Source organism: Cavia porcellus, unplaced genomic scaffold (assembly GCF_034190915.1).
Source record: "Cavia porcellus strain 051 isolate PalLab524CR breed Dunkin Hartley unplaced genomic scaffold, mCavPor4.1 scaffold_24, whole genome shotgun sequence".
Taxonomy (NCBI): domain Eukaryota; kingdom Metazoa; phylum Chordata; class Mammalia; order Rodentia; family Caviidae; genus Cavia; species Cavia porcellus.
In genome coordinates, this window is record NW_026947507.1 from 37,388,492 (window position 1) to 37,416,142 (window position 27,651).

General features: G+C 37.1%; 1 pseudogene; it reads right to left on the reverse strand.

Annotated features, from left to right (window-relative positions):
- Nucleotides 1–6,136: 6,136 nt before the first annotated feature.
- On the reverse strand, nt 6,137–8,199 carry LOC100732173 (histone-binding protein RBBP4-A-like; annotated as a pseudogene).
- Nucleotides 8,200–27,651: the final 19,452 nt, after the last annotated feature.

Here is a 27,651-nt window from a genome sequence, read left to right on the forward strand (position 1 = left end):
CAGAATTAGCCACAACTTTAGTTTAGATTTAGTACAAAATCATCATGAAACTGTACAAAAGAACAAATGTGAGGAGTTAACATCTGAGTCAAAAAAAAGGTCTATACCAGCGAAGAACAAATGATTTCCTCTAGGACTGTTATCTCTAGTGCCTCCAGGGCTGCTCTGATCCCTTAGCTGGGTTCACCACTTCTTCCCATGTGCATTCATTTCTACTTCCCTCTCCAGCACATCACCCCAGCATTAATACCCCAGTTACTGAAGACACATAGGTAAGAAAATACAGTCCATGCAGAATATCAGCTATTTCAGAAACCCAGGGTTCGGTACACACAGCAAGGTATCACTGCACTGTCATCGTTCCCTTTCTGATTCGTGGATTGATATTTCTCTAGCATCTCTGGCATTCTAGCATACAAACTGAGGTATTATGAGTCAGCAAAATAAGAAAATCAAGTTATTGTTAAGTCAAAATGATCATTAATAGTACTTATATATTTTGAATGGAAATATATGTCATTTGGTTCTGTAATGTAACCATATGCTGTGTCTTTAATATCAAGAATTAGCTCCAGTGCTGCAGTACATAGATTCACACAGGCAAGGGTTAAAGTATTAGAAAGTGTCTTAAAACTACTTGGAAAGTTAGCAGCCAATGAAAATCTCTTTTGGTGAAGTCATGCTCTTTGCTTATGCTTCATTGGTTGAGTCTAAGCTTCCTGTTTCTAGGAGTTGGAGGACAAGTTTCTCTGCAACCAGAAAGAACTGGATAGTCTCCAATTACTTATATAAGATATTTTATGATCACTCAATAAAAGCAAGTCACTTCTCAACTTGCCAACGGCCCTCCTGAATTGTTTCCCAAAGACACTCAAATATAAAGTAGACTGCAGGGGTTTCTCTTTCTTTCAAAAGGAAATCTACATAAGAAATTAAAAAGTGCAGAGTTGAATTTGCAGTAATTGCATTTATGCACAATAGTGGGAATAATGTTGAACTACTAGTTAACACACCCCTTTCTGTGTCCCAGCTCACATACACTCACATCCGCAACCACACACCACTACTTACTACTTCTAGAGTTTGGTACCATTTAGTTCCTTCTCTCTTTTTTAAGTCTTTAAATTTCTTAGCTGACAATGATAATAATTATATAAGCCCCACTTCAAAAAGTTTTTGCATGAAGGGCATCTAGTTAAATCCTGAATGTTCCAGAGTTCTGGAAGATATAAATGTCTACCTCAACTTCCAGGGTTACCCACAATTTTAAGGAAAGATGACATTAATAACATCTTATTTTGGAGGCAGTGTTAGCACCCTTTATAACCAAGCATGGAAAGACTCTTAGCTAGAAGTGATACTTCCATATGTTAAAAAATCCCCAGGAGCTGAGGAGGCAGTCTGTGCTTGAAAGCTATGGAGAAAAATACAGACTTTAATCTTTAGGTAGACTTCTATCCAAGCCAAACTGCTTTGAAGCTTAATTATCTAGTTATAATATTGAGCTTGTCTGGGCAAAATAGAAATAGGCTGTCCTTCATACTGGAAGATTTAATGACCATCTTCCAGCCCCCAGCTTTGTGGTGAGTAGCCCATGTCACCCTGTGATTGTCCAAGTATCTTACTACACAGAGCACTGCAAGGCGTATAACAGCTCTGAGTTTGTTACCATCTTGGCAAGAAAAAAAATCCACAGATTCCTTTTCTAGGGATTGAGCTAATTATAGATCTTAACATATTTAAAAGCAAAACTTTTGATACTCTTACTATCCAGTTTCCACCTTATAAATTATTATCCAGCCCATGTTAGCCAGTGGCAATCCCATTCTTTTATGTTTACACAAATACCTTCAGTCCTTGTTATTTCTTCTGTTTCTCCCCATTCCTCTGTTACTCTGACTATAGAAAATCAAATTCTGGCAAATGAGTAAGTTAATCTTGGGAACAGATTAACAAGTTAACTCATAGGTTGAGAATAATTATTTCATTAAGTTCACATGTATAGAATTAAGAGAAATGGTCTGGAAGAATCAGCTTACCCCAGGATCTTCATAAGGAACCATGTAGCATATATTAAAGAGAAAGATATTTTGATACTTGTTAAAATGATAAGAAAGATTATATTCATGGCTACTGCAAGAGGCACTAAGACTATTGCAATGGAACAGAAAGAGATGAAATTCAAATATAAAACAGACAGTGGAGGGTCAATGTCCAAGGGGGAAAGTAAGGGAGTTTGTGGACAGAAAATCTCCAAGAGGATACTTACAGGGTGGGGGATTCTTGCTGGACTGACTCAGCAGGACCTTTGCTAAACCTGAACTGGATAACTTCATAAAAGATAGCTCAGAGGAGCCTGACTAAAGGTCCATGAAGTAGAAAACCTTCGGTACATAAAAAGTCATCTAAGGTCTAATTTGTCTCCAAATATCAATAATTAAATAAGAATAAGATGTTACTTAATTCAACAATAGAACATTCTAAGGACTTTTTTTCTAGGCACTGTGTTAAATATAGAGGAAATAAATTCAAACGTGATATTATTCTGATTGGAAATTCGACTCATGGGGAAATCGAAGAAGAGTTAATAATGACCATGTAATAAGCACAAGGTTTAACAGCAGGAAGAATAATCCACTATGGAACACAGGGTAAAGAAGACCCTAGTGCTCAGAAAAGCCTTTCCAGAGGAGGATGGTTTGTTTGGGTTTTGAGATTAATGGTAAAGATTTTCAGGTTAGAAGAAAAGATTGGGTAAGATCATTCAAGGCAAAAGTGACAACACTAACACAGAAACAGAAATGTAAGATAACAACATGACAGTTCACTGAGAAGTGCGGGAAAAGGCTACACCCAGCATTGGGTACCTGTGGGGACCTGCAAAAGGACAAATTTAGTGGTCACCTGGAACTAGAATAGGAAGAACATTGTATTCTGAAACACAGCACTTGGGGCTGTCCTTGCAGAAGAAACCGAAGACAGAGTCAATCTTTCAGTTTAGAAAGATTTCTAGAGCATGAGTGGGACAGTGGATTGGAGAAGAAACTGATCAAAGGCAAACATTAATTTGGCAATTTCTAATGTCTAAGAGAGAAAAAAGAGTGCTTTAAGTTAGATTAGTATTATTAGAATGGAAACTATAGATTTATAAAAAGATAAAGGTACAGCTGAATTTAATAATGGCTCTCAGATATTGAAGTATTTGTAAGACAGTAGTGTTACTAAAAAATATAAGGAAAAATAGAAAACAAATAGAAGCAGGCTGGCTGTAACGTCTATAGTGATTCACTTAGAATGTACTGAACCTAAGGTGCTTGAGGGACTCCCAAATCTAGACGCCCAGCTGAATGTAAATCTGTGTGGGTGTCTAGCATAGAAAGAGGTAGAAGTTGGTGATAAGAATTGCAATTACTGAAATATAAATACAATTTTGGGTCACAGAGGAAGGGCAGGAACACAGGAAGAATACTGTACGAAAAGACAATAAAAACGGAACCCTAGAAGCATTTGTGCTCCAAAAATAGCACTGTGTGACCAATAGAAAAAACCTCACATTTTATGTTATACAACCCCAACTGTTCCTAAGGAGGATGTGTCAATTTAATGAGAAAAGCCTTGTTTAAAAAACGCATTGAGAGGTTTGGATAAGCCATTTAGGCTATGCAAATTTGCTCTGCAAATTTGAGGAAGAAGATTTGGAATGTTTCAATTAAAATAGGGAAGAAGAAAGCATAAAAGGAGCCAAGATGCTTAGGAAAGACAGTAGAAAACACTGATGGTAGGAATTGCAGGAGTAAAAATTCCGGAAATTTGAAGTTCTATGTTGCAATTTAAGTTTCTCTCACCAAATGAAAAGCCAGTGAACTCACAGTTCACTGACATTTTATCAATCGATTCACTTGCATGGGGGGAGGAGGAGGATGGGTCAGTTTTTGAAAAACAAGTGATTGTCATTTTTGGCTATTTAACAAAAACATTTGTTTATATAGTGGAAGAGACTGTGAGAGACAAGACCTCAAGAACTGATACAAAAAAAATTGTGTGGAAGGTTTGGGACAGAAGGCCTGGGGACAGCAAGGTCCAGTTCACCCTGTGCCAGATGGTATAGCTTTGCATAAATGATACACACAAATGACATATTTGCATAATGAATCCCACCAGCCTACTGTGTGATCTTTGGCAAGTTGCCAGTGTCTATCCATATATTGACTCACGTGCCTCTGTGTTCATATGTCAAATTCAAAATCAAAACGACAGTCTTAGTGAGCTGCTTAGCATGAACCATTATGTCTGGTTAGGTATTTCACCACCTTTCTGCGTTCAGTGCCATGTGTATTTGGAAAGTGTTGCTACAGTGCACCGTGCATTTCAAAAACTATACATCAGGAGTAGACGCATTTTTAAAGCTATCTATCAATATCTGGTTTTAGAAAATGACAATTTTGGTTTTGTAAAGGTTTCACAATAACCAAATCATGCAAAATAGATAAAAGAAGCTGAAAATTATTTCCATTAACCAAAAAAAATATCAAAAGGCTTATCTTTAAAAATCAAGGCAGCAAAGCAGATCTTATGTGCATTCTGCAGGCAGCTGGCATCAACTGTTCATGTTGCCCTGTGCATCCCAAAGGACGCCCTTATTTATGCTGCAGATACTGCAGAGATGTGGGTGTGGTGTCTAATACAGAAGCAAGCTGTCTATGAATATGCATAGACACACTCTAGATAAAACCTGCTAATAGTTTTCTTGGAATTGTTAAAACAGTGACTATAAATTGTGTGCTAACCAGATAAAAGTAGTTAAGGAAGGATGCTGAATCCTTTTAAAATAAACATATAGAGCACTTCACTTCCAAATCTTTTATCACAAAGCAAGTCACCTCTGAATCAGTCTTCTGAATTAAAAGACCAGATACCTGAAATAAACTGGTAAGAAATAAGAAGCACAATTCATGGACAGCTACAAAATAATAGAATCACATTTTTATGTAGAGAAAGAGTCTGTTCTATTTCAAGCACTTACAGAGTTAACCACGGGGAATAAGAAGCCTGCTGGTCCCACTAATAGAGAGGACGTCAAACTAGTACTGAAACACTGATTCAAAATAAAAAGCAACTCATATCAAGGATTAAGTTAATTTTTAAAATGAATAGAAGCTATCAACTTACCCTTCTCAACTTGACAGTCTACATGAGGTATAGCTGTCAGGTAAAGACATATATCTTTACAATTTGATGTTCCGAAGTTAAAGACACACACACACTCACACACACACACACACACACACACACACACACACTCACAAAGAGAAAGAGACAGAAAGAGAGACAGAGAGAGAGAGAGAGAACAAAAATCATTTCACGAAAAGGAAAGGACTAATATAAAAATAGCTTGAGAAATAACCAAGAAATGACCAAGAAAAACATACATGGGGGAGGAGGAACATGTAGTTTTGACTAAACCGAGGAACTGAGAGGAGTCTGGTCTATTCAGGAAAATGCACAGCTTGAAAGTCAAGTGTGAAGGTTTAGAGTAGCAACATGTGACTCAATTCCCCCTAATTCCTGCAAAAAAAATGACGGCTCGCCATACTTAGACTTTGTGAGTCAGCACCTACCTCACTTGGCTGTGTTCCTTAGACTTTATTTAAACACATTTCAAAACCTTGGGATTATAGTTTAAGAAGAAAAATAATCACACTTTATGTTACCCTTTCTGTAGCTACTTTAGGTCTAGTTTGTTACTAGAAAATTCCTGAAGAAAATTTAAATATGTCTGTAGCTTTGCTGAGTCCAGGACCCCCATTATTTAATGAATAGAAGCTATCAACTTACCCCTACTCACTTTTGGGGCTAATAGTATGGCTGGTGGTATTCATTGTGGAAGGACTGCTGGACAAAGTCTGTATGTCGGTAAATCAATCTCAATGTTAAAATCAATCCCAGGATTTGGAAGGGAAAAGGTAGTGTAAAATAACAAATATCTAGATAGATAGATAGATGACAGATAGATGATAGGTAGATGATTGATAGATAGAAGATAGGTAGATAGATACATACATACGTAGATACATAGATAAATAGATAGATAGATAGATAGATAGATAGATAGATAGATAGATAGGTAGAGATAGATCTAAGATCCCTGTCCTTCTCAACCCAAGCTTCCTTCAGTGTCTTCATTATTATGTATGTTCTCTGCCACGTGTGCACACTACCGTCTTCAGATACAAAACAAATCAGCAAGATTCACTGGGATTCCAGGAAAAATCAGCTCTGACAGTGTGACCGTCATAAGTAAATAACAACTCAGGCAGGCCGTAGTCTGCATCACTTTGGGATTGTTCTTCTCCAGTTCTGCTTAAATTCCAGACACTCAGTCTGTGATCAGCACCACTGCGAGTCAGAAGAGTGTGAGTGTGAGGTAGCCTGGAACCTGAAATATCCTTAGTTGGTTCAAAGGAATGCAACTTAAGTTTCAAATTTCTTAGGTTGCCCAAAGCAACGGTCTTATCAGCTGATCTTGAGTTCAGAAAGAACTCACTATAAGCATTGAAAAAGAGGCAGCTCTCTTCAGCACTGTGAGCACCAGGTCAAAGCAGGCCCATGTTAAGCACCCACAAGAAAGTGTGAAATGAAAGCTTTGTTGCCTCCAGTGACCATGTACCTGGGTTATGAATCCAAGAGTCACCTCTGGCTAGCGGGGTTTGGGGTTATATACATGGCTCTGGGTTTAGGAAATGTGAGTGAGGCTGACAGGTCAGAAAGGGACAAAGCAGGGTTACCTGATGGCTTGAGCTAAGTTTCATTTTCCTAACTTAAGCTTCAGATTTTCTGAAATAGTTTTACTTGGTCAAGGTGGAGTTAAATTCTACTTTCCTGAATTAAACTTTTGCCCCTCAGAAATGATGCAGCTTATCTGCCTTGAAAGGTGGGCACTGTGTTTCCTTCTCACAAATCGCTTGGTTTGGAAACATCTTTTGAACGAGTATCCCAAATTGTAAGTTTATGATCATCAGCAATTGACCTAGATCCTCTTGGATCAGATGCCAGAAAACATCTTCTCTATCACTTCTGTACACCCTATAAAGATGGGTTTCCCATGGGTTTCCCATGACTGTCCCTTCCTTTGTAATAGTACTGATGTTCCATTGGCAGATAGTGTGGTTACCTGAAGCATTAAGTAAGCAACCACTGAGACTTGGGTTCCAAGAAAGCTTTCTGTTATGGATTATGTCTAGGGGTCCCCCTAAAGGTGCAAGCAGTCATAGGCAGGGCTTTCCAATGGGGGTCCAATCTACATAGAGTGTGTGATGCTGGAATTAAAGGTGTGTGGTTACTAAATTCATTCACTGATTTTTTTGGCATGGTTCTAGGTGTGGATAATGGGAAGGCTTACCCTTCCATGGATAGAATATAAGGGACAGAAAGAGGTGTGCTGTCATTGCTTGCTGCTGCTGCTGCTGCTGTTGATGATGGTGATAGTGATGGTGATGGTGGTGGTGGTCTTCTTGTGTCCCCTGCCTGCTCTTCCATGCCCCTCTGCCATACCACCCTGCATTGGAGCTTACAAATTATGAAGTGAAACTTTTACAAACTGTGAGCCAAAATAAACCTTTCCTCCTTTAAATTTAGGAGTTGGATATTTTGTCTCAGCAATGAGAAAAAGTTATTAACACACCTTTCTTCTGTTGTCCATGGAAACACAAGACTGGCTGGCACTCTCCAGAAGACTGTGGGTTTTAATGATATTTTGCATAGTCAAAAACAACATCACTGGCTAGAGTGTTTGTTGCAATAAGGCAAGAACTTCAGGGCATAAAATAGGTCCTGCTTAGTTCTCCTTATTGGCTGATCTTGATTTCTATTTCACTCTTCCCACTAACAGAGCCAACATTTCCAATTCTTTCTCAGTGTCACAGTAATGCCTTACACTGAGCATCACCATTAGAGATCTGTACACTGGCTATCACAAGGTGGTTTTGTTCATCCCATGTGTGTGTTCCCTATACAAGTTCATGAATGCTAAAATCCTTCCTTCTTGTCCAGTTGCATTTGGGAAGTTAGGTAGGACTATTCCAGAGCATGGATCATCACCAAATCATAAAGAAAATTGATATTATTTATCCATATTTCATATTCTTTATTGATCACACATCCTTCCACTGCATTGTCAAAGACTTCATTCTTGACAGCCATTGGGCTGGAAACCAGGAGGACGTGGGCCTACTGTCAGGGAGGGACTGGGAGATTGTGGCCCCACATTCTTAAAACAATGTCAGTAACTAAGTGTTTATGGAACTCCAGGAAGAGTTTCAAAACTCAGTCTCAAACTTTTCCTGAAAAGTATTTATTTTCACAAAGTGATGCTCTAAATGATGTCAGTTTTTTCTCCTAACCATGAACTGATCTTTGCACATGTGAAAAATACAGTATTGAACAAATTCAATACACAATTCCCAAATCCAAAATTAAAAGCACTGTTATAAAAGATATGTATCTATAAAAAAATCTTTATACAAATTTATATATATATAATCTCTACAAATACATGTATACATTCAAGGAATTTTTTACATATATATTTTAATAAATAAAAACTTTCATAGATTATTAAAATATTTTATAAATTAACTATATATTTGATCTCTCTTTCATTACAGATCATTTTACCAAATTATGAAAGATGTCAAAACATTGCCTTATGAATATACTGTTATATATCCAAATAACCTCTTATTGCTAAATATATAAAACTTTCAGATTTACTACCATAAATAACAATATAGTAAATATTACTGTACATCTTTGTACAATAAAGGGCATCTTTGGTGATTTTCTCTCTGATTTTTTTATGAACAAATTGCTTCACTAAAATTATTCAGGAAAAGCTTTATAAAAATTTGGGAAACTCATGGAAACTTCTGCTTAATAGTGAATATTTATTATTTCTTTAAATATATACCACCACTAATAAACCAAAAATTCTAGCTACCATTTTTTGATTGCAAAGAAAGCCAAACTTTTTAATGATTGTTCTCTTTTTTCTTTATTTTTCCAAGTTTCTTTAGAATATGACTGAGGTCCTATTCTGTCCTCAGTGCTCAACTCAGATTTTATAATATTTATTTTATCATATTTAGTTTGAATGTGTGGATTTTACCATCAGGTATAAATGTCAACAGTATCTAATTTATAATCTGTCATATGTAAATTTTGTTAAATGAATAGGAAAACTTTTCACCATTTTTTGTTTTCACCTAGCATAATCTGATTGCTACAGATATTGAATCCTATTGGAAATTCAAATTAAAACTGACATGGAATTACCAGTTGAGACAGCAATATTCAGACACAATATTTTGTAAAATTTTCAATTTCTGCATGTTCGTAGTCAACTGACATCTCCAAATTTTGGAGGCAAATGAAGTCATAAAATTTTCTGAGGAAATGGTGCCTATTTTCTGTCAAAATTTCAAGTGAAAGTAAGTTTATTTTCATGTATATTATATTATTATTTTTTTTATTTAAGAGGAAAAAGAGAAAAACACAAAACAGAACAAAGCAGTGTAAGGTTACACATAATACATAACTACAAAAAAAAAACATAACAGTAAGAAATCACCTGTTAATAGATTACATAATATCATCTTGGAAATAGTTGCTCAAATCACAGTATCAAAGAATACAAAGTAGACATTCAAACGGAGAGACTGCAAACAGCTGTGTTCAATGATCCAAAAACATTAATATAGTCAGCTATTTAACATCCCTAAACACACTTGTTGTTATATCCGTTAGAGCTCTTTTTTTTTCCCCTCCCTCTCTTTTTTATAACAAAATTTATACATTTTGGATTTTATTACTCCTCAGTTCTCATTACTCTCTTGGGGGGGAGAGAATAAAGTCAAATATGGCAAAACAAAGCTGTAAGTCCAAACCAAGGATAGACATAGCACATGATGTAGAACAGAGTACAAGGTCATCAACAATGGTTATCAACATTGTCTCTTGTTTCCTTAAAAGGAATTGTCCATCTCATTAGATATTATAAAGCCGGACAAAACAGTGGAGAACAAGACCAATAAAACTTAGGCATTGTGAACATTACAGGACTTCCAAAGGAGACAATAGTCAAACCAGAATGGGCATCTTTGTGAATCTTATTGCCTTCAAATTAGTTGCCTATACCTTCAAACTTGCTACTATCGCACAGAATGGAACAGAGTCTAATCAGTCAAAACAAGATCTTGGGAGTATTACAGGACTTCAAAACAAGTTAATAGGAGATCAAAAAGAGTTACTACTATATATCCTAATTTTTTAAGTTTTTCCCTTAATTAAAATAAACATAAGAAATAGCTAAATAAATTTTTTTAAAGAATAGTAGTTACCATAGTGTCTGTCTTTTTCCTTAAAATATTTGGATAAAACTTCATATACTATAGCTTCAAATATTTCCATATCAAAAAGCCCAGAGTAAAGCCTTTCTAATTAATAAGTGAAAATTTTATAAGGCTTCAAGGCCACATAATGGGGAATCATGATTATCACATATTTTTATATATTTGAATCATTACTTACATTAGGGAAACTATTCGGTATTCATACATGCGAGATTGATTTATTTAACTTATGAGTATGGTCTCAAGCTGCGCCCATTTATTGATAAATATCTCAATGTGATCCTTCTTTATAGCTGAATAATACTCCATTGTATAGAAATACCACAACTTTTTTATCCATTCCTCAGTTGATGGACACTTGGGTTGTTTCCAAGATCTGGCGATTACAAATTGTGCTGCTATAAACATAGGTGCACATATATCCCTGTGGTATGATGCTTTCAGTTCTTCTGGGAATATGCCTAGAAGTGGAATAGCTGGAATAAATGGGATTTCCAATCCCAACTTTTTGAGAAACCTCCAGACAGATCTCTACAAAGGCTGTACCAGTCTACACTCCCACCAACAGTGCAGGAGAGTTCCTTTTTCCCCACAGCCTCTCCAGCATTTGTTGTTGTTGGTTTTCTTGATCCTGGCCATTCTTTCAGGAGTGAGATGGTATCTCAGTGTGGTTTTAATTTGCATTTCTCTAATGACCAATGATGATGAGCATTTTTTCATGTATTTATTTGCCATTTGCATTTCTTCATCTGAGAATTGCGTATTCATCTCAGATGCCCATTTTTGGATTGGATCTTTGAATTTTGAAGGTCTGAGTTTTTTTAATTCTTTATATGTTTTAGACAAGAGTCCCTTGTCTGAGAGAGAGTTCACTAAAATCTTTTCCCAGTTTGTGGGTTTTCTTTTCACTATGCTGGAGATTTCTTTTGACATGCAAAAACTTTTTAATAAGAAGTGGTCCCAGTTATTGATTCTGGGAAGTATTTCCCGTGCAGTTTGAGTCCTATTCATGAATTCTCTACCTACTCCTATGTCTCCAAGGTTTCTACCCAATTTGTCTTCCAATAGATTTAGCGTTTCTGTTTTAATATTCAGATCTTTGACCCATTTAGATTTTAATTTAGTACATGGTGATAGACATGGGTCTAGCTTTAGTTTTTGGCAAATGGAGAGCCAGTTTTTCCAGCACCATTTATTAAAGAGACTGTCGTTCTTCCAGTGAACCTGCTTGGCTCCTTTATCGAAGATAAGGTGGTTGAGTGTGTTTGTAGTTGTGGTTGTATCTTCTAATCTATTCCATTGATCTTCAGCTCTGTTTTGATTCCAATACCATGTTGATTTTACTACTGTTGCTTTGTAGTATAATTTCAAGTCAGGGATTGTGATGCCTCCTGCTTTGTCTTTGCTGCTTAGAATTGCTTTTGCGATTCTAGGTCTCTTCTGGTTCCAGATGAAATTTAGGAGTGATTTCTCTAGATCTATAAGGTATGTTGATGGTATTTCTATTGGGATTGCATTGAATCTGTATAAGAGTTTTGGGAGAATGGCCATTTTCACAATGTTTGTTCTTCCTATCCATGAGCAAGGGATGTCTTTCCATTTTCTGAGATCATCTTCAATTTCCTTTTTCAGTGTAATATAGTTTTCACTGTATAAGTCTTTCACTTCTTTCGTAAGAGTAATTCCTAAATATTTCATTTTTTTGCTTGCTAATGTGAATAGTCCAGTTTCCCTTATTTCCCTCTCTGTGGTTTTGTTGTTTGTGTATAGGAATGCTATTGATTTCTGAGTATTGATTTTGTATCCAGCCACATTACTGAATTTATTTATTGTATCTAAGAGTCTTTCAATGGAGCTTAGGGGGTCTTCTATGTAGAGTATCATGTCATCTGCAAACAATGACAACTTAACTTCTTCTTTTCCTATCTTTACCCCTTTTATTTCTCTTTCTTGCCTAATTGCTCTGGCTAGTACTTCCAGTACTATATTAAATAGGAGTGGTGATAAAGGACATCCTTGTCTTGTGCCTGATTTTAAAGTAAAGGCTTTCAATTTTTGGCCATTTAGTATGATGCTGGCTGTTGGTTTGTCATAAATGGCCTTTATTATATTGAGGTAAAGACCATCTATTCCAATTTTCTGTAGAGTTTTTATCATGAATAAATGTTGGACCTTATCGAAGGCTTTTTCTGCATCTATAGAAATGATCATGTGATTCTTATTTTTGGCTTTATTGATATGGTGAATTACATTTATTGATTTGCGTATATTGAACCATCCTTGCATTCCTGGGATGAATCCCACTTGGTCATGGTGTATAATCTTCTTGATGATTTGCTGGATCCTATTTGCCAATATTTTATTGAGGATTTTTGCATCTGTGTTCATTAGGGAGATCGGTCTATAGTTCTCTTTTTTAGTTGGGTCTTTCTCAGGTTTTGGTACTAGAGTGATATTTGCTTCCAGGAATGACTTAGGCAGGATTGCTTCCCTTTCAATTTCATTGAATAGTTTGAGGAGTGTCGGCATTAGGTCTTCTTTATATTTCTTGTAGAATTCTGCAGTGAATCCATCTGGGCCTGGGCTCTTCTTGGTGGGTAAGGACTTAATTACATTTTCAATTTCAGTAACCGAGATTGGGTTATTCAACAGTTTTACATCCTCTCGATCTAGCTTTGGCACTTCATATGCTTCTAAGAAACTGTCTATTTCTTCTGTGTTATCAAACTTTTGAGAGTAGAGGTTTTCAAAATAGGTGTTGATGATCTTCTGTATTTCTATTGGGTCTGTAGTGACTTCTCCTTTTTCATTTCTTATTGCATGAATTTGAGCTTTTTCTTCCCTTTTTTTAATAAGGTTGGCTAGGGGCTTATCGATTTTATTTATTCTTTCAAAGAACCAACTCTTTGATTTGTTGATCCTTTGGATTGTTTTCTTAGTCTCTATTGCATTGATTTCTGCTCTGATTTTTATAATTTCCTCTCTTCTTTTGGCTTTGGGCTTGACTTGCTCTTCCTTTTCTAGCTGTTTGAGGTGTAGCATCAAGTTATTTATTTGTATTCGTTCTGTTTTCCTGATGTGGGAACTCAGTGCAATAAATTTTCCTCTCAGAACGGCTTTCATTGTATCCCACAGATTCCGGTAAGTTGTATCTGCATTTTCATTTTCTTTTAGGTATTGTTTGATTTCTTCTTTAATTTCTTCTGTGACCCACTGATTACTCAAGAGTGTGTTATTCAGTTTCCATGTGTTTGTGGGATTTTTGCAGTATCTTTTATCATTAATTTCTAATTTCAGAGCGCTGTGATCCGATAACATGCAAGGGATGATTTCAGCTCTTTTGCACTTGTTTAAATATGTTCTATGAGCTAATATATGGTCTATTTTAGAAAATGATCCATGTACTGCTGAGAAGAATGTGTATTCTGATGTTGTTGGGTGGAACATTCTGTATATGTCTATCAAACCCATTTGTTCACAGGTATGATTCAGTTCTGTTATTTCTTTACTCATTTTCTGTCTGGTCGATCTGTCCCTTGGTGTCAATGGCGTATTAAGGTCTCCCGTTACAATTGTGTTACTGATAATTTGAGTTTTCATTTCTGTTAATAATTGTTTTATATAACTGGGCACTCTGGAGTTTGGTGCGTATATATTTAAGATAGTTATCTCTTCCTCTTGGAGTTTTCCCCTTACGAGTATGTAGTGACCTTCTTTGTCCTTTATGGTCATTGTTGGTTTAAAGTTCACGTTGTCTGCAAACAGAATGGCTACTCCTGCCTTTTTTTGGATTCCTGCTGCATGAAGAATTGTTTTCCATCCTTTGACTTTCAGTCTGTGAGTATCCTTCTGGGTTAGATGGGTTTCCTGTAAACAGCATATGGTTGGATTTTGTTTCTTGATCCATTCTGCTAGTCTGTTTCTTTTGATTGGTGCATTGAGACCATTTACATTAATGGTTATTACTGTTAAATGTTGTTTAATTGTAGGATTCTTATCTCTCTGCTGTTGCATCTTTATCTTTCTGTTCTGTTTAATTATTTGCTTTGCTTAGTGGTTTTTTCCTTTGTGTATCTAAACTGTCTTTCAATATTTTTTGCAGGGTTGGTTTGGTGTTCATGAAGTTTTTCAGCTGTTCTTTGTCATGGAAGTATCGTATTTCACCATCTATTTTAAATGATAGTTTTGCAGGATATATCAGTCTAGGCTGGAAATCATTTTGCTTTAGGATCTGGAATACTTCACTCCATGCTCTTCTTGACTTTATTGTTTGTGATGAGAAGTCTGCTGTGATGTGATTCTGATAGGTTTTCCTTTATAAGTGATCTGTCTTTTCTCTCTGACAGCTTTTAATAATCTATTCTTGTGTTGGATTTCTGGGATGGTGATTATTATATGTCTGGGTGTAGTTTTATTTTGGTTATGACTATTTGGAGTTCTATATGCTTCACTGATCCTGATGTCAGTTTCTGATCTCATGCTTGGGAAGTTTTCAGCTATTGCTTCTCTAAATATCCTCTTGATATCCTTTATGTTGTCTCCTTCTTTTTCATTAATCCCTATCATTCTTATGTTATTCTTCTTTGCATCATCTTGCAGTTGTTGAATTGTTGTTTCCTGATTCCTTGTTATTTTTAAAAGATCTTTCCTTTCCTGTTCACTTGCTGCAATCCTGTCTTCAAGGTCTGAAATTCTATCTTCACTTTCATTAAGGCGGTTTTTACAACTTTCAGTGGAGTTTTTTATTTCCTGTATATCTCTGTGCATCTGCATTATGTATTCTGTTTGTTTCTTATATTGCTCGTCTAGGGATTCTATCTTTTTGTTTAATTCCTCCAATTTTTTATCTGTGTTTTCTTTAGATATATTTAGAATCTCTTTCATTTCTTTTATCATTTCTTCTTTTATCTGGGAAATTATTTCGAGTTTGAATTTCTTTAAAGCTTCCTGGAGTTGCTTGTCAACTTCAGTAGCTATTGTGTCTAATATATGAGGAGGATGGGATATATTTTCTTCTAAATACACTTCTCCTAGGGTTTCCTGAGATGGGCTGGAGGTTTGAGGTTGTAATTTGGTCTTTCGTTTTGTCATTTTCCTATATTTCTGTGTTTCAAGTGTTATTTGAAAGCCTCCTCAGGATCTGTTGAAAATCCCCTTCTATGTTTGCAGCTACTGAGACTCTGGCACCACTCTACCCCAGGCCATTGGGCCTGCAGAACCAATGGCCCTTCTCTGCTTGTTCAGAACTCCGCGGTTCCAGACCAGCTGGGCCTCAGGGACACTGTGCGCCCACCTGCCCCTTGGTAGATCCACAGCTCTTGGATCGCAGCCGGGTTAGGGTACTCACCATAGACCGCAGTGCCTCAGGAGCCTGTGATCCCTCCCTGCTTGCAGAGATATCCACAAACCTCCAGACAAAGGAAGGGCCTCCTGCGGGCACTCCGGATCTACCCCGCTCCTCCTCTGCACGCAGATGGCTATGCGTGGCTGGGCTCAGGCCGAGGTGCCTCAGGAACCCGGGACCCCTCCTCCTCCAGACAAAGGAAGGGGCCTCTGCAGTCGGCTCCGGATCCGCACAGCTCCTCCTCCGCACACCGACGGCCAGGCGCGGCTGGGTACGGGCCGAGGTGCCCCAGGAACCATGTATATTATATTATTAAAATGCCGTTGGTTTCACTACTTACGTACTCATCCACAATTTGTAAGGTTTTTCTCTAGCTCTTTAAAACAGATAATAAAAGTTTACTCTAATTAATAGTCTTTCAAGAACTAATATTTCATTTTCTGGGAGAATATGATTAATTTACAAATGGTCTTTCTTGTCTCATGTAAAAATTTTGCTTTAGACCTTTATTCTATAACTAACTTTTTGTGTACTTTGCTTCAGTATTTCATAAATCATACTTGGCCTAAAATGTTCTCTACATCATGTTACTGACAATAATTCCATTTTACTGTATTTCCTAAGAGTGTTTGTTGAGTAAGAACGCCCCTTACTTGTGTTCTTCAGCATGTAGGGACAATATGGGATTAAACATCTTGATTAAATGTTTTACCTTAATTCATGTTTAGTTTTTTATTTTCATTTTATTTCATCTCTTTTCTTTTTTCTCTATAAACTAACACTTTTAATTCAGTTTGGTTTTTTCCAGTAATTGGAGAACCACTACTCATTTGGAATTGTTTGTATGATTAAACCAAGCTTTTAAAATTATACCAGCACTGTATTGCTCCAATTATTGGTGTCAAGAGTGGAAAATATTAACTGTTCCCTATCTAAAGGGAGAGTTTTTTTAATTTTTCCTAAACTTTTCTACTTTTAGTGCTATTCTCCTGGATTTTAGTTTATTACATGGTTTAATTAGTTGTTGTTGGGCTTTCTCTTTGTTCACTGGATGACTGCTTCCAAGTTTTTGTGTTCTATCCAAGTCAGCTAAATCATACTCTATTGGAATTAGTCTGGAGATTGGTATTTTTAACATGTATTTGAAGTATGCTGTTAGGCTTTTGTTTGGCTTTTATTTTTCAAGGAGTTATTAGTTTACTTTAAACTTTGTTATTAAGATCTTTTTTGATCAAAACACTATAATCTTATTTTTTAACCTGTTTATCTACTATATTTTCTACTATTACTGCTTAATTTGTGGATGTTACAATTTTTTCTTTGTTTGAAATGCAAACTGTCTATAAATTCCTGTCTTTGTATGAAAACTTTCACATTTTTAAATTGAGATTTTGTACACCATTATCCTATCTTAGTGTTTTAAATTTCTGCCATTACAGTATATTCTCTTGAGTCTGATGTGGATTTTAATTAAGATGTCTTTCTATTCTTTTTGTTTAACTTTTTAAAAGAATTTTATGTCAGTTTTACTGAGTTATTTCTACTTTATTTTGTTTTATTATCTCTTGTTTTCTGTGGCCTTTCATTTTTAAATACATATTCATTTTTTAAGACCCAAGACCTATAATAGGATCATTAAATTTGGGGCTTTGATCGGTTTTTATTTATTTTTGCTTATGCCTGAATGAGTGAAGGCCTTTTCAAATATGTTTTGAATATTAAGGTATGAGAAAGAGTTCTTCTCAGCTTACCTGCATACAATTTAACTCATTCTATTCTTTAACTTAAAACCTTCTAGTCCCGTGATTCTCAATGTTTAACAGGCATACTAATTGCCAAGGAACCTTATAAAAAGGCAGATTCAGACTGAGTGGTAGAGCCTTGGATTCTGCAGCTCCCAGGAGCTCACAGATGTCACTGATGATGCTGACCTGGACCCACACTCTGGTATCATGAAGGGTTAAGATACTGCATTTTAATTCTTTAGGTTCAAGCATGTGAAGCAGAATCCACTGATATACCTCCAAACTGGGGACACCAAGGATACAAGGTCTTCTCTGTGTTCTTGAAGAGTGATGAAAACTTCAGCCATCCTGTGTCTTTCCACTTACAGACACTTTGTGAACTCAACCACTCCGTGACGCTCTTGCTTTGAAACAAGGCTGATTTGTGTTTGTTGGGAAGGGTACAGAGATGTGTCCCTCATCAGCTGTCCTTGCCACAGATTTCAATTGCTCCTGATAAAAGACGGCTGGTGAGGTTGTCTAGCGTTGTGGATGTATTTCCCGTTACAGAATAATTTTTAGAGTAAATATTGCAAGTTCTAACTATTTTCCCTTAATCTTAGTCACTGACTTGTTGGCTGTCATATGTTCCAAGAATTATTTCTCCAGCTTATGCTTTTTCATTACTTTGACATTTAACTTTAACATTATAATTTTTATTTGCTAAAATAAACACTTTTTGTCTGTAAACTTATCATCACATTTCTTTAGAGGTTTTTCTTAGTGACTCACTTAGAATTACCAGTTCACTTGATTTTTGCTGCCACTTTATTCTTTTTTTAATTGCATTTTAATTATACTTGCTTTTATTTTCTGACACATTGATAATGAAAGAATCACATATATTTTGACTAAATATCTAGTCACTTGCCCAAATATCAGTTATTGATTAATCAATCCTTCATTTACTAATTTGGGAATGCCATTCCAAATATACTTGCTCAAGATATGGCTAGAATCATAAATTTTATAAATTTAATTTTAATTTTAAATTAGTTTTACAGTGCATGTATGTCTTTTACACATTAGAAAAAAACAAATAAGATTATAGGTAGATAATTTTGTCTTCCCCCATGGATTCCTTAAAGGTATCTACTCAATAATCTCCACTTTCTGAAATGCATCCCATAACCTATTGGAGGAAATAAATCATCTAATGATTTACTTTCTATGCATGACAGAGAACGTTTACTTAACCTCAGCCTCCAATTTTAAACTTACATACTATCAGTTGAGATTCTACTCAAGCCACCTTAGTCCTAGAATTCCTGTGTCACTGAGATTAGAAGTGAGAAAGAAACAAAAAGATGTATTAGATGTGATAGATAAGCCAGTGATTCTGATCTGATCATTATGTATTGTATACATCCATTATGTATTGTATGCATCCATATTTATGTACACCATAAATATGTGTGCTTACTGTGTATCAATTAAAAATAAAAATTGGAAGGAATATAAATCTACAAGGCTTTGTGAGAGCAAGAAGAAATGACACAAAAACTTTGACACTAACAGAAAAGACAAATGTGGAACAAAATACAGGGATGAGATATAAGGAAGACCGTATTTAAGACCATTTAATACAGGAAGAAATAATTCTACTCACTTTAACATGTTATAAAATTTGATTCCTGTGTCATTAGTGATGAGCTAAACATAAACAATATTCAATATAACATTCAATTTAAAGTGACAGGCAATCAAATACTTTACAATTATCTCTGTAAGCTAATTCAAATAAAATTCATATGAATGCATTGTTTTAGTGTCCATATGCCTCTGGAAGTACATTAGAAGATGACTGACAATGAATTCCGTGTATTTTTGAGATAGAGTCATCTCTACTGCTGTGCAGCGAAGAGTAAACTCAGTGGGCTCTAGAAGTTCATTCCCTACATAGCCCAGGGAAAAGACTGATTAACTTGTGAGGAGAAACTTTTAAGTTCCTGAACCATTCCACTTGCCAAGGGTCCCTTATATAACTGGGAGCCCCACATGTGAAGAGGTAATTTGTGCTAATGACTCATGAGGAGCTCCTGTTTTTGTTCACTTGGGTCTCTGAGTGATGCCTCTGTGTGGGAGGAGGAAGGCTAGAGACCGCATAGGTAAGGTCAGTCATGTGTTAACTGTGTTCCTATGTGTCAGGACTCAGATAAAATTCCTGGACTCCTATACTATGGCTTATATCTGCATGGCCCTAAGCCTCATGTTATCATAGGTGGAGCTCTTGGGAGTGACTAGATCATGAGTGTAAGATACTGGATCATGGTGTGTGATACTGGAATAGTCGATTCATTGATTTGACAGAGTTCTGGATATGAATGATAAATTTACTGACGAGATGACCCTCCCTAAGCACTGATGCCAGCAACAAGATTTGTAGCCTGGATGGAATGAAAGGGGAAACACGGAAATCTTGCTGCCTGTGTTTGCCACACCACAAGCTGCTCTCTGCCTACCCTCCCGTGGACTGTTTCTCCTCTGCCATGCTTCTATGTCATGTTACCCTTCCTTGGAAACAGTTGACTATGGACTGAAACTTCTACGAACTGTTAGTTAAAAATAAATTTTTCCTCCTTTAACTTATGTGTATCAGGAATTTGTTTTAGCAATGAGAAAGTAGCTAAGACAAAGGTGAGCTTGCTTGTTACCAATACTTCACACTCTTATCACGGTTGAGACAATTAAGTATCGTCTGTAGAACACCATTGACCTAATATAACTAGAGATGTTTGGTTTTTCCTTATGTTGGTTTCCTATCACTGTCACAAAGTACCTGAGATAAACACTTTAAAAAGAAAAAATATTTACTTTGGCTCACAATTTCAGAATGTTTAATTCATGGCTCCTTGGCTTCCTTGCTTTGGGAAGGCATCATGGCAAAGAATGTGCAGGGAGCAAAGCTACTCACTACACAGTGCCTGGGAACCAAAGAGGGAGAGGGATCAGGAATTTGAGTGCCAACATTCACTTGACAGACATCCTCCCAATGATCTAGCTTCCTCCCACTGAGCTCCACTCTTAAAGTTTTCACTACTCCCAAGGCTACCGCTAGCTGAGGATCAAATCTTTTGCACATGGCCTTTGGAGGACATTTAAAATCCAAACCATAACATTCCAGTCTGGCCCTCAAAAATTCATTCCATCTTATAATGCAAAATCCAGTCTATCTTCAATAGCCACAAATTCTCACTGGTTCCAACATGGTTCAAAGTTCAAGTCCAAAGTCTTCTCAAAGAATCAAAGAAAACTCAGCTAAGTCCTCCTTTGAAAATAAAAAAAAAGAAAATTTAAAAAACAAATTCTTTTAAGAATCATTAGAACAGAGAAATCATTCTCATCCCAAAAGGGAGATACACAGACATTAAAAGCATGAATTGGACCAAAGCAGACTGAAATCCAGCAGGGCAAACATGAAATCTCATAGGTTAGTGTCTGGCAGCATCTGTCAACACTCCTCCAACAGCCTAAATGTTGTCTGTCTTACAATTTCCACTACCAAATTAATTAGTCTAGTATCTTTAAAATCATCTCTACACAAGATCTCAGGAAATGGACAGAATGTAAGTAAGCTCTTTGCCAGAATGCACCATGAGTGGTATTTAGTCCAGTTCCCAATAGAGCCTTCTTTCCTCTCTGAAACCTCCCAAGCACAGTGCATACAGTCTGCATTCCTGTCAGCATTCTGGTTTTTGATCTCCCACCAGAACTTCCCATTAAACTCTGTTTACAACATTGTGAGGCTTCTCTAGTTTGCCCTCTTAACTTTTCCAAACTTCCATTAATCAGGTCCAAAGGTTTCATGTTGTTTGAGATAGTCAAAGCAAAGTCCCCACTCCTGGGGACAAATTTTCTGTTATCTTTCCATCACTGTGACAAAATTCCTGAGATAAACAACTTACATGCAGGAAACATTTATTTTGGTGCACAGGTTTCAGTCCATGGTTGTCTGGTTGTATCACTTTGGGGAGGTAAAACACTATGGTAGAAAGCTTGCAGTAGGACAAACTACTCAACACACACACACAGATGGGCCTGGGGAGTCAATATGCCCTTCAAGGCCATGCCCCCAGTGGCCTACTTCCCTTTCCTAGGCCCCATCTCTTCCCATTCCCTCCTAATATGCTCCCTGCTAGGGACCAAGCTATTAGCACGCGGCCTTTGGAAGACATGTAAGGTCCAAACCCTGACACCCTTGGCCACAGCCTGTGTAGTACTTCTTTGCTTTGCTTATTTTCACCTGTAACATTCATTGTAATAAATATGAACTCTGAAGATCATGGTTTTTCTGAATTCTATGAGTTTTTCTAGTAGTAAATCATCAAACCTGAAGGTGGGCTTGAGCTCGCTGAAGGTAACTGAAAACTCTGAAAACTTTCAGCAAATTCTCGGCTAATGTTAAGGGAATTACTGACACTTTGGAAGCGGCTACTGAGAAAGTCTGGTATGTAGCTAAAGTAATCGCTCAAGTCCTAGATTTTATGTCTGTTGCTCAATAGGAGCTGAGTGCCAGAGCTACTGTACCCACAGGATAGACAGATCTCCTCTAGCTATGGGTAACTCAGGAAAGTCCAGGGAGGCCTGGTGTAGAGTTCAGGGATTCAAGTGAGGTTCGGCTCCAAACTAGATAATTAGATTTGCTCCTTTTGCCTCTTCACTCTCTGCACGTGGGCAGAGTAACACCTCTGAGTAGCGTTAGTGCTCTCTCCTGTAACATGCAGACCACACTGAGACATGTGAGTGTTCTCTTAGCATGTGTAAGAGCAAGACAGCGTGAGATACTAGCTGATCAAATGCATGTCATTATTATTACCTGAATTACATTGATCCACGGCTAAAAGCCCAAGGAAAATTTCACAGAATTGATGAAGCTATTTAACACATTTATAAAAGAAAATTTCCTCAGTGACTAATAAAGCTAGCTTAGTCTTGCAACATACTTTGAATACATTAAAGCAACATTTTAAAATAAATATAGAAAAATGGAAGGCATAGTCATCAAAAATATTATAATAGAGATATAAATCCTTCTGCTACCAGGTTTCCTTAACTGTCTTTGTTTTGAATATTCACCTTTAGGATTTGTCCTTATGTATTCACATTGCCACTAATTTTTTTATAGTTATTCCCGTAGGATATATTACCAAAGATGAAGTTATAGCACTAAAGGATAATAACATGTTTATGACTGTGCTATTTAAAGTCATATTGTTCTATAACAAATTATAAGCCAAGATTCCATACTTACAAAACAGTATCACAATGGTTATGTTTTAGGATCCTGAAAACATGCAATTTAGGGTCAATGACCTCAACTGTCACTATAAACTCTAATGCATGATCATTTATGTTTCTGAACGTTACTCAGCTACTTTACACAATTTTGCTGATGAAAGTACCTGTGTTATTTGGATATTGGGAGACTTCATTGAGAAAACTCATGATGATAGAATCGTCCTTGGTAGTAGACACCTCAAAAATAATAGTTGTTTTTGTTAATATTAGTTTTGAATATGCACCACATGTTTCTGTCAGGCTGTGTGCCAAGTGTGAGACTAGAATTTAACATATTTTAAGACATGGCTAAATGTGACTATATAAAAATAAGTGTGTGTTAAGGAGCTTCTGGGTTAGCAAGGAAGCCAGTCCTAGCAGTGCAGCATAGGCAGAACTACTAATCCCACTGGTGGAGTCTACGAGTGGTACCTGCGTGTTGGGGAGAAATATTCCACAATTCCACAAATAGAGTCCGCCACCATTTGTGTAAAGTTACCATGAGCACTGCTAAAGAGACAGTGAAGATTTAGACATCCAGGAGCTGGAAACTAGGCTGTGCGTGGAAATGAGGAGGGTCAGAGTGGTACTTGGGTCATGCAGTTACTTTACGTTTTCTCTAACCTCGCTGACATTTCTTTGGTGGCCTTCTTAAAGGAAATTTGGAACCTCTACCTTTAAGTTGCGACTCCCCTTAGACTGTATGGCCTGTTCTTGCAGAGCTAAAATGAACTGCTCTTATTGGCAGACGGCGGAGACTGCGGCAGTTAAGCTGTCTGCGATGCCTGCATTTGAGATGAGATCCTCCTGATTTATGCCATCCGCAGTAATTAAACTTGCTTTCCTTTGCAGCAGTGACTTAAAAATGCCAAGCTCTCTGGGCCTCACTGAAGGTGTTTTTTCTTGTCACTGTTAGGTTGCCTGGGGACACTTTCAGATGTGCTTAACCCCCCGCTGTGGTCATTTCAAATTTTCACCTGCAAACTTGAGGGAAAAGAGCTCCTTCTTCCCATACAGAGGCACCATTCACAGCCATGCCATTTATGAGAACCAGAGTCTGTTAACACTCTCACCTCTCCTCTCTATTAGTATCCAGACAGAACCACGACCCCCTCTCTGGGGTGCTTGTCAGTGTCTGCTCCCCAGAGCAACAAAAGGGGAGCTGATCACTGCGGAGCTGTGGAGAAAATAGTGTCAAGTGCAAAGAAGAATACAAAATATAGACTTCAAGCAAAATAATACAGTAAGCTTCTAACCACACAATGAAGAATCCTGATACCAACTTTCCACCACAGAATCCACAGATATTTAAAGCAAGAGTCTGTCTCCCATTTACGGCAGTGCCCTTCAATTGTCACACTGAAGAATCAGCAGACACCAGGAATGGTGCAGAAAAAGACAGGGAAGACAAAGGAAAGGCACAGAGGGTCGTCATACTCTTTAGAGATCATCTGTCAGGTAAAGGTCAGAGGAGTTAACCAGGTAAATAGAATATCAGGATTCAGCCGTGGGAGAAAGAGACACTGTTAATCCACCCTGTGAAATTCAGCACTAGGGGACCCGAGCCTCAGTAATAACAGAGTCAGCATCGTGTGTCCACTTGCTGCACGCTGAACACTAGCCTAAAGCTGCTCTCTGACAACCTAATTCAAACTTCACAGTAGACTTCTGAGGTTGAGAACTCACTATCCTAGTTTTGCCAAGAAACGGACTAAATACAAATAGAGGAAAGGAGGAAAGTATTAGCAAAGGGAAGCAAAATAGAACCAGTTAGAAAACTTTAGCGGGTTTCTGGAGGTAGAGGACAAGGGCATCTGAAGAGAATGGAATTGGTTAGTTAGAAGAAATGTAAGGGAATTTCTAGTGGCCCATCTTAGGCAATCCAAGAGTTAAAGTAATGAACTCAGGCAGATATTAAAGACATTCTGTTTTGTTATATTCCCCTAAGATATGATGAGAATCTTGATTACTCAGGATTTATGCTTTGTAAATATTTACTTTGTGATGTAGAAAATCTCATTAGTGATTAATAGACCAACTTATCTTGAACCTGTGGGCCAGGGTCATTAGGAAAGAAGAAAATTGCCTCTTGTCATGCATTATATTTCAACTTCAAATGGGAAGATTTATTTAACAGCCTTTGTTACCAAGCTTATCAACACAGTTTGAAAAATGGGGTCACATAAACACGGTGTTGCTCTCACACTGCATGAGTTCACACAACAGCACCCACAAATTTCTACAGCCCAAAGCAGTACCCAGAGCTTCCATAGAGGAAGCTTTAAAAATATGCCTCATGACTTCAAGGGAGGAGAAAAAGGTTACCAACTGATGATACGCACTTCAATTTGAAACTGCATTTTTTAGTGGATTCAGAATGAGCTGTTTTTAATTTCTATCTGACATGCCTGTGAAAATTAGTCAAAGACTGCTTATTAAAATCATGGATTTCCTCCCAAAAGGAAAACAAAAGCAGTATATAGTTATTTACAATTTTCCAAGGCAAAAGGGAGTAGTTTGCCTGACTCCAGGATAATTTTACACATGGATACATACTCATACACATACAGACGTATAGGTGACCACAGGCCCAGCCACACACACACACACACACACACACACACACACACACACACACATAAATGATAGAGATAGATACCTACATACATGTACAGATGAGGTCATGTGGAGATTTTGGAGTAATTTGATTTTCATATACACATCAATATGTGCACACATCTTATGAGTACAAATCAAAGCATTTTTCACAAAGTGTTGATATCCATGAAGCAGTGACCAACTTGAGAAACGAAACTTATACAGCAGCATTCCAGAAGCTTCAATGGACCACTTCAAGCTAGTATTTTCTCCTGAACATGCCATGGGATAAATGTTTTTGCTGCACTTCTAAGTTCATATGTTGAAGCCTTTCACAAGCAAGAAAATGGTATTTGGGAGGAGGTTTTCGAGAATTAATCTGGGTCACAAGTCCACATGATGGGATTAGTGCCTTTATATGATGAGGCACAAAATAGCCAGCCCCCTTACCCTCGCGCACACCACAAAGAACCTTGTTAATGCAAAACAAACTGGTAACCACCTCCAAGACAAGAGGAGGGGACTCAGAGTGAAACCCACCCTCTGACACCTTGATCTTTGACTTCTCAGTCTCAGTCTTCAGTCTTCAAAATGAAGACAAATAAATTCCTGCTTCTGAGGCCACCCTATTTAGATTTTGTTAAAATTTCCCAAGAAGACTACAGCAAATGTATCCACTGTTCTGATTTCTTTTATTTTAAGATAAAGAAAAAGAGCAAAAAAAAAAAATTGGTGTAACAGTGAAGCCCAGTTTCAAAACAGGTTAGAGCAGTGGCAATAGTCCATATATTGTGTATTGCTGACTTTCTAGTAGTACTCTTTCTACTTCTACCTGGCTAAAACATTTTTTCTTGTATTTTGTTTTTCTGCCTTTTATTTGTTTTAGCTTGAATGGAGTTGAAGATTCTCATTTTCTGTGTATTTGGATAATGTGATCCCCACCTCTCTGTCTTCTTGCTAAAATGGAGAAAGAGACAGTGTTAACTTTGAAATGTTAGCTTACTCTTGCATTCTTAGAAGAAGGCTAGTGTAGCCAAGATATATTCTCTCTTCTCATGTACTTTGTAAATTCACTCTGCTAAAGTTTTATTTGAATTTTTAAATCTATGTCTAAGAGAAATCCTGGCCTGTAATGTTTCTATGAACTTTTGGAAGAAAGGATATCAAAATGGGGAACTGTCTCCTCTATTCCAATCCTTTGAAAGAAGGTATTGGAGTCACTTTTTAAATCTGGGAGACTTCTTTTCCTTTAAGTTTTAGAAGAATTTAGAAGGAATATTTTATGTGCCTGTTCTACCTTTTGTTATTTTTAAATACACATGGAGGATATATAAAAACTGATTCAACCCCTGTACTAAACACTTAAATACAATTTTTCTACTACTTTCAGTTCGCATACTAAAGGAATTTACCTATTTCATCTAAATTATCAAATTTACCAGAAAAACATATTCTCACTATTCTCTTCTCACACTAGTGGGTATCAGCTATTTGGTAACATTGGTTTTTTATTGGTACTTTATGTATCTTCTTACTTCTTTCATTTTTTCCCTTCCATTCTTCATTTTTTCCTCTTCAATCACCCTTTCTAGTTATTTTTCCAAGTGTTTTTTTTTAAGGGACATCTTTGGATTTTTTTTTCAGTTGTATATATGTCTACCTCACTCATTTCTGCTGCAAGTGTGTCTATTTTTGGCTTAATATTTAATTTCCCATTTATTATTTTCTACTATGCTGATCTAAGATGAGTTTTAAATTCTATTTTCCGATTTAGGAACATGGCGGACAGATAGCAGCAGCTATGAAGGCTCTCTCCGAGACCCAGCTTAGAATCCAGGAATGGTGCGGAGGGAGGAATCCTAACCAAGAGGAGATATACCCTGCTGACCCAAGAATGAACTGGACTGAGAGATAGCAACTGGGAATGCAATCCTGGTGCTATAACAGGAACAGATAAAGCCTGAGTGTAGAAGCTGGAGCCTGCGCCATTGAAAGCCGCGATTTGGGTTTCCTGCCGCCACAGCTTCATCTGAATCAGCTTGGCAGGGAGAGAGACGCGCGAAAGTGCTGAGAACAGGAATCAGTGAACGGAGTTAAAAGCTGGGCGGGTGGGGAGCCGTGCATCAATCTCCAGTGAGTAAGGGAAACTGGGACTTTCCCACGGTCTAGGAGGCTCCAACAGAGGACATTCTGGGACCGGGCAGACTTGCCAGAACAGGGCACTGTAGTGACTTCAGTCACA